Source organism: Carassius gibelio, chromosome B23, assembly GCF_023724105.1.
Source record: "Carassius gibelio isolate Cgi1373 ecotype wild population from Czech Republic chromosome B23, carGib1.2-hapl.c, whole genome shotgun sequence".
Classification (NCBI taxonomy): Eukaryota; Metazoa; Chordata; class Actinopteri; order Cypriniformes; family Cyprinidae; genus Carassius; species Carassius gibelio.
This window is the reverse complement of record NC_068418.1, coordinates 20,273,223-20,282,394: the sequence shown is the minus strand read 5'-3', so window position 1 is coordinate 20,282,394 and position 9,172 is coordinate 20,273,223. Positions and strand designations below refer to the sequence as shown.

Here is a 9,172-nt window from a genome sequence, read left to right as displayed (position 1 = left end):
ACATTTTTCTGACTTCCTGTTTCCCATTCAAATTAAAGTCACACTGTGGTCCTGTAGAATTCAAACTCAATCTGTGTTTTGCATCTGATCTTTGACCTCACAACTCAAACTCAAGCAATGGTCATCAGATAAGTAGGATTTTTGGCATTTGGGAGAAAAAGTATCCCCAAATAAGTGTCTCTACTCAAAGACACATATAAACAGCATCATCTTATTCTTAAATGTGTTTTGTACCCATGATAGATGTATGAGGCCCACGACGACTAAAACACCTGTCAGCTAGAGGAAGGCGATCGTGAGTGATCATCTCTGGTCACACGTTTTGCCTCTGCAACAATCCAGACAGCTTAATCAGCAGAATCTTGAAGGCAGGGATTCATCACTCATTACTTTACTGCCTATCAGCAATTAGCAGTGGGAGGTAGATGATCCTGCTTCTAGAGGCCAGGATCAATCCGTCCATCTGTGCTCCACTACCAGGGGCAAGTGCAGCCTCATGTTCACTGCATGATGGATGCATGGAACAGCACTGCTTTACTGGTAATGTGGCCTGATAAATATTGTGACTGGAATATTGTTTGTGAATTTGCAGAAAACATGATTGATTAATTGTTTGAGGGGGATTTCACGGACTACATGTGAATATTTATCACATTTGTAGAGGAATTTCTTGCAAAATCACATTAAGTAATTTAAATGAATCCAAATTGACCATAAAAACATGTTTAATGTTACAAAAATTCCTGCTATTGTTTTGAACTTGAACCTGGAAATAACAAGTATTAAGCATCAGAACTGTTATAATATTGGAAATAATACAAATTTTAATAATAATAATAATAATAATAATACATTTTGATCAACAAATCAGCATATTAAAATGATTTCTGAACGGACATTTGACACTGAAGACTAGTCTTCACTGGAGACTTAGCTTTGCATAACAGGAATAAAATACAATTATAATTTTGAATATATTCGCATAGAAAAGTTATTTTCAATAATATTTATTTCACAATATTATTGCTTTTACTGTATTTTTGATTAAATCAAAGAAACATTACCTCTTAAAAATAAAGGTTCTTTATGGGCATCTTGAAAAATCATAATTTATTTTCTTTTTTTTTTATATAAAGAAGGTAATAAGCATAAAATACTTTCATATATATATATATATATATATATATATATATATATATATATAGTTTTAAACAGATGCATATACATATATATCCAACAACAACAACAAAAAACATGATAACACTATGGTATTTTTTGGTACTTTTGTATTAGCAACACTGTGCTCTTGAATTTTATTTACCCACGTCCTAAAATATTGTTCAGGCAATAAGGAACCATTTTCTTGTTTCAAAAGGAACCTGATTTGGGAAGTCAGCATAGGGACTGTATGACAGTAACGAAAACTCTGTAAAGGAAGATAAATCCTGGGTTTTACCTGAGGTTATTTCTTCTTCCCTTCTCTTACAGAAGTTAATAAACTCTGGTCAATAGCAGTCAGACACCTAACAGTAGATGGGGAGAAGGGAAGGAAAGAAGCTCCAGTAATCCTCCTCTTCTATTATGTTTCTTTATTGTGCTGTGCCTCATGCCTTTCAGCGATGGAAGCATAAACTGCCCTTAATAAGAAGCAAATCTCATCAACTGGAAAGAGAGAGATGTTATTTTCTGCTTCGGAATGAGGAATGTTTCTTCTCTGCTCCTAATTACACAGAATGAAATAAGGCTGTGATATTGCGCAGAATTTTATTGTGGCAATAATTCCCCGGTCCTGGTGGCATTATGCTGTATGAACAGACTGGGAAAACGTATCATTACTGAATCTGAGGTTTTGCATCAGCTGCTGGCCTTCATGGAGTCGATCTTGAGGTGTGACTGTTATTGGAAGTGAGGCAGTGTGTGGAATTATGGGTGAAGAGAGACCTGTCCTCCACCTTTTCTCTGATTTTGAGAAATGTCATCATAGTCAATGGCTGAACGCTTCAGAGTGTAGTTACAAGGTTGGGATTTCTTTTCATTTGTGTGCGCTCCATTGTGTGTTTTATTTGGCTCTTGAGAATTTTCCTTCTGTGATCCAAATTGATGAAATTTTAACAGTACCATAACCAAGATAATCCAACATTAAAGATGCCGACATACCCCTTGCTCACTTTCTGCCATGACAAATCAATATAGTAAAACAGTCTAACATATTTCAGCACAAACTTGTTTAAAGAGCTCAAATTCATGCATGCCTCTGCAAAAGATCATCTTTTTCCATTTAGAATAAGCCATTAATTATTTAAAAAAACAAAACAAAAAAAAACATAAATTATAGGGAATATGTATTTATTAGAATTTAGAAATTATTATACTAAAAGTTAACTAAAATTAAAGCTAAACCCATGAACATGTTATTGAAAAATTCTAAAATCTGATTTTATTTCAGTTAGTTGTTTCGGTCAATCATTTCTAATTTTTATGACTTGATGTATACTAACATAAAATCTAAAACTGAAATTACAAATTAAAAGTTTATTTGCAAAAATGGAAAACTCTTTTTTTATTGTTATCGTGTTTTATTGCTTTATTGTATTAGTTAGCTGTATTTTTAGTTATTTTACTTAATCAAAATAACCCAACTGCAGTTTGATTACGATTAATGGAATGCACAATGAAAAAAAAATATATATTTTTAAATAGTTAAACACAGAGTTATCTGTTTTTTCTAATGAACTCTTCAAATGGTAACTAATAAAAATATCCAAAATAGACAACAAAACTAAAACCAGCTAAACTATATCAAAAGATTAATCAAAACTAATGGTATCATATTGATACTAAAACAACACTTATTGGATATATAGATTATATACTGTACATACGTATACTATAGATAGATAGAAATCAATACCTGGATACCTCTCTCCAGGAATTATTATTAAACCTCCTTGAGAGACAATCCAAGTGTGTTTTTCTCGGCTCTGTACGAGATCAGAATACCAAAGGTACATTTTAAACCAATCAAGCGCTTCGTATCTGCATGTTCTAACAGCCAGAGGCTCTTATTTCTGCATTCTCGGTATGCTAAATTATTGCTTTGTTTACAATTGGATCCTGCTTAGCTCACAGTCATCTATCTTGGGCACCTTATTGCACTTATTTGCAATATGATAACAACTTAAGTTCAATTTTACAGCTTTAACTAGACCTGCTGGGAATATGTTTGTTCTCTGCGCCCTGACTGGAAGATGTCCCCATCACTCCAGCTCCATATTACTGTCACGTAAAGCGTGGCAATGTAATTATTCCTTATGAATTATACCATGCAGTTTTCTCAGTCAATGATTGGGGAGGCAAAATTAGCTCCTCAAGTAATTGAAGCCTCCTTACTAAAAGGCATTAGATAAATTAGACAAAGTTTGAGATTGTTTTCTCCTTCTCCTTGTTTAATTTCAGAGAGAATTACTTTGCTAAACCCTTGACAACAATTGAGGGGAGGCGATAGTTTAGATGGCAATTGGCTGTACTGATTGTGAACCACGGACGACTTTGAAGAGACACCCTGAATAATTTTGCCTTTCACTCTGTGCCATTGTTTTGAGTTAATATTCTTTTGCTTCAGTACTGCAAATGTTAGCAAACCGAGAACCACGCTCCAGCTGCAAATGTATTTGGCTGTTTGACTTTCCAGTGAGGGATCAAATGCAAATCATCCACAAAAATCTCCTTCGTTTAACACAGTCATTCTTCCCCTGGGAGATTCAGAGGCGGACGTTAGACAAGACAGTTATATTGCTGAAATGAGCAGCAGAACACATTCAGCTCATTTAAGTTGAGTTTTTTGTTTTGAGTGGGCGAGAGTGGAAGATGATTTCTAATGTATGCTTAGTTTTGGGGTCGGGGGTGTTGAGTTGTAATTGTGGTGAACATATTATCATCTAAATCACAGTTTAAATGTACTGGCAGGATTCCATGTTTAAAAGATGCCATTTTTCTGTCACTATGATTGAATAGTATCACTTTTTCATACATAGCGCTTTCAAGCATCTAGTATGATTAGAATTGCTGTCACTTTACTCACTGGCTCACTTAATGTCCTAAGTGTTGCTGCCGATCTCACTATTCAAACTACATGCTTTAGTCCCTTTGTGATTTAGATCCATTTAGAATACACATTATAATAAGGACTTTTTTTTTCTCCTTGGCCTCTATTACCTCATTTCTTTCTGGTGCTGGGATCATAATCCAATTGTGTGTCCTTGAAGTGGATAAAGTTATTAGTGTACTTTTAGAAGGGAGGAAAATGGCCCACAACTGCACTGAAAACCACTGAATTCATCAATCCCAGCACTCTGCAAATACGTGCCTGTGGCGACATTTCTGTTAAAGGATATTAACGTTGCTGCTTGCACATTTCAGGACACTTTCAAAGTGAAATGCCCAGTGAGTGGCGGTCAGTTTTTTTTCTTTTTTTTCTTCCTTAGGCTATGCTAATGTTTTTTTCTCTCTTTTTGAGGCTATGCTTATATGTTCAAACTATCTGGCCTTGAATCGTACTTGAAGAAATGATGCCTTAAAAGAAATGTTAATAAATAATTGTTATATATAAATAAACATAATATATGCTTAGTATGTGGTGATACTCCATTAATTTGTGTCTCTCTGTGTCTATATTTTATTTTTTACAAATATTACTCACAATTAACCTGATCTTTCACACAAGTAATTTTGTCTTAATTGATTCGCACAACTGATTATTAATCTTTTACATACAATATTTCACAGTGTACTGTATATATGTAAACTACTGTTCAAAAGTTTCTTATATGCATATCATATCTGCATTTATTTGTATTCTATAAAAATACAATAGAAAGAGTTTACAATTTCAAATAACTGTTTTCTAGTTTAATATAATTTGTGTATAAGTGCTATTTATTCCTGTGATGGTAAAGCTAAAATGTCAGCATTATTTCTTCAGTGTCACTTGATCCTTCAGATCCTTAGTTCAATAAGCTGATTTGTATATATATATATATATATATATGTATATGTGTGTGTATATATATATATATATATATATATATATATATATATATATATATATATATATATATATATATATATATATATATATATACATATATATATATATATATATATATATATATATATATATATATATGTGTATATATATGTGTGTGTATATATATATATATATATATATATATATATATATATATATATATATATGTATGTGTGTGTGTGTATATCTATATATCTATATATCTATATATATATATATGTGTGTATATATGTGTGTATATATAGATATATATATACATATATGTGTGTATATATATATATATATATATATATATATATATATATATATATACATGATAGGTAAAAATTTATAGCCTGAATGCACTGTAAGTCGCTTTGGATAAAAGCGTCTGCTAAATGCATAAATAAAAAATAAAAAAATGTTGTTAAAAGTGGATTTTTTGACTACTTTAAAAAAGAACAGCATTTACTACATTTATTGTAATCTTACAAAAACTGTAGGATATTAACATATTTCAATGTTTTCATTCATTTCAAAAGCATGCTTATGATAATAAGCTATTGTGATAATAAGACCCTACATTTTGACTGACTGCAATATCTCTCCCCCAAATCTGCTGTGTACTCTATTGACATACTATCCCAACAACTCTGTCTCCATAGAAACTAGAAAACCTCTGAATGTCCGCGAACTTCAGATTCTTAGAGCAGAGGAAGGTGATGCCTCTTGCTGAGGTTTCAAAGGATGCGACCCGTGATGGATCTTTGTTCATCTGCCCTGTTTTGTCCCTCCCCTTGTACTCATTCATCTGCTGGCGAAAATGAAGAGGCTGTCGCCGTTCAGCCGCCATTCATTTTTCATGAAAATATCAATTATGTCCTGTAATAGAGAACTCGCATGCGCCGCCCAGGAGGGATCGGCCATCCTCTATGCAATCATCCCAAATTTGGCCTTGTGCTCCGCTTATACCCTTCATCCCCAGCTCCCTCCACCCTGAGAGCTGTACTCTCCTAATTAGTCACCAGGAGAAGAGGGGGCTCTATTAGGACCAGTGATGAATCATTATCTTCCGTAATTGGCCCTCCAGTCCCCCAGGGGGTGCCCTGCTCCAGACTGCCCAGCTGGAGGAGCCTATCCTACCACGGAATGAAACTGCAGCTGAAAAGTGAGCCAAACTACTTTTTTTTTTTTTTTACTGCAAAGCCTCCATTAATAATCCTGAACCTCAGCTCATACTAATAGGTTCATATTAATCATTGTTTGGGTGATGCGGTTCTGTAATTGAGAGCCGCCTTAAGAAGATTAATTTGGTGTAATATTCATCACAGAGGGGAAGAGAGTTATTGGTATTCATTATGATGGTGATGTTACCACAGCAATTTTGCAAAGGCGGGTAAAGCTTTGTGGCCTTGCAAAATGATAAACAACTCGTTTATGATTCTGTATTACTCTACAACAACAGTTTGGATTCATTTCCATATAGTGAGTGCATTTTTCTGGGTTGGAGCCTCTGTAAAGCGGTTAGATTTATAAATACTGTAGGACTATAAATAGGATTTTTCTCGTATGTTGTCAGTAACTCTGAATGATGGAATGGACTGAAATTTGTTCACAGTAATATTTGGTGGAACTGGTGCATTCAAGTCACTTCAATCAAGTTTTTTTTTTTTTTACTCTTTTTTTATTTTATTTTTATTCAGTTTATGAATGTTTTTTTTATTGAATTGTTAATTATTCACATATTGTAATTCTACAATATTATGGTGTTTTGAACATGCAACATTGTAAATGAAAAGAACAAAACAAACTTACAGTGAAAACATGGTATCCATAGCATCTGACATGATACTCTTTCAGAATTTTTTTTACTTTTATTTACATAGTCTTGCCTCTATTCTTTTTCAACCAAACAAGTGCTTGTGCCAGATCTGGTCTTGTTTCATCTATGAATCGGTGATTCTGGCCCTGAGCATTTGGATCTCCTTTTTTTCCCTCAGTTTCAAAATGCTTGAAGAATTTTGTGAGCACTGTCTTGGGGTCTACCTAAATCCTACATCATCTGCTGGATCGCCACTCTCTTGTGAAAGTTTATACAATTTGAAATATAGATACTTTTTTCATATATACTTCAGGAGGCCTTTATTAACATCCCTGAGCAGTGTGGAGCACTCTCATGATGGATGAATGTACTTTTTGGACTTCAAAATCTTGACTACCGTGCACTGCCATTATAAAGCTTAAAAGAGCCAATAACTTTTTTTAATATAACTCTTTTTAATATAAGAAGAAATTCATACCTAGGATGGCTTGAGGGCGAATAAATCAAGAGGTAGTTTTCATATTTGGTTGAACGCTTGTTAAAACTCCTCCAACATCTTTATTTTTACTGAATCACAAACTACATTTATGTGATACTCTCACTAACTTTTTATTGCCTTTGTTACCATGAAAAACGTTTTTCAGTAGATACTGTAAGCCTGTTATGTGATATGTTGATATTCCAGTGTTTGCTGAAGAAGCTGTAGAGATCTGCTTCTCTTTCTGCAAAAGAGGAGACAAATCAGCAAATTAAGTCAGCAACTTAGAAGAAAGCAGCATCTTCATGGATGAGAGAGCGTGGAAGCACTTGGCTCTTGTGCACAGCAGCAGAATGAAGATGTCACTTGTGACAAACTGGCTACTGTTGTGAGCTCTCGGCCCATCACTTACACTGTCAGTGTGTTTGTTTATATACTGTACATCCATGTTCTTGTAAACACTGGAACGTCTGGAATCTGAGACCTACAGCCACATTAAGACACATCAGGTAACCTTCTATCTATCTATCTATCTATCTATCTATCTATCTATCTATCTATCTATCTATCTATCTATCTATCTATCTATCTATCTATCTATCTATCTGTCTGTCTGTCTGTCTGTCTGTCTGTCTGTCTTTCTGTCTGTCTGTCTGTCTGTCTGTCTGTGTCGTTCTTTCTATTGTTAGTTCTATCTATTGTTCTGTCTGTCTGTCATTCTATCATTCTGTCGTTCAATGTATCTTTCTGTTGAAAATTCTCTGTTTGTCTGTCTATCTATCTGTCATTCTTTCTATTGTTCTACTGTTTATCTGTCTCTCTGTCTGTCTGTTAGTTTGACTCTCTGTCTGTTTGTCTATCATTCTACTGTATCATTGTCTATTGTTTTATCCATCCATCCATTGTTCTATCGTTCTATCTATTGTCCTATCTATCAATTTTGTCGGTTGGTATATCATTCTGTTCATCTTCTAGAGTTCTGTGGGTCTAGCTGAGCCATTTTTCTCCCACCACTTATCTTAAGCAACTTTCCTCATTGACTGCAATGGCAACTGCAAATATCCCTTCTCTAAATCTTTGTTCTTTTGAGTCTACATTTCGGAAACCCTGATGGGGATTTCTGAAACAATAACCAGTAGATTTTCTCTTCAGCCTTGCTTAAAAAGAATAATCACCTTTGAAACGCCAGCTATGATAAACGACACCGCTGAAAACTGGCTGGAGTGTGATGTGATGTATGCATTTATTTTTCAAATATTATGTACGTTTTTGCATGTAACTGTGAGAAATTTGAAATGAGGCTTTTAGAAACAATGTAGCTTTAGGCATATTGTCTATGTGGGTCCTTCTTAATGGGACGGCTTCATAAATAGGCTGAATAAGGCTTGGTTTAGAGTAGTGTTAGAGTTTAGTGTAAATAAAACTGAAAACTGAGCAACAAAAGGGCAAAAGTTATTTGACCTTCATAAGGATTTTGAAGCCTGGAAATTTTTTTTTGTAATTTTTTAATTATTATTTTTCAGTCTCCTGCTAAAAGGACTTTAGAAGATACTTTAGAAGATCCCAAAATATGAGGATCCCATTGCAATGGACCATGTAAGTGTTATATTATAAAGTGATATGTCTTATAAATTGTTACATTTTGTATATTTGTACAAAATGTGTAAATATATTACCTTTTCTGCTGACCTCCTAGCACCCCCATGTGAAAATCGCCTACTTTGAAATCCCCTACTCTATAAATCTACTAATAAGTCAACAAACCGCTAGCTGTAACACTGTTAAACCAAGACTACCCCCTCCCAAT

The 9,172-nt window shown here is 34.0% G+C and overlaps 1 long non-coding RNA gene across 1 annotated transcript; it reads left to right on the top strand.

Annotated features, from left to right (window-relative positions):
• The first annotated feature begins 5,621 nt into the window (after positions 1-5,621).
• Positions 5,622-8,942, top strand: LOC128012192 (uncharacterized). The gene is made up of 3 exons (XR_008182718.1): positions 5,622-6,233; positions 7,573-7,874; positions 8,889-8,942. It is a non-coding gene; the product is annotated as an uncharacterized LOC128012192 (long non-coding RNA).
• Positions 8,943-9,172: the final 230 nt, after the last annotated feature.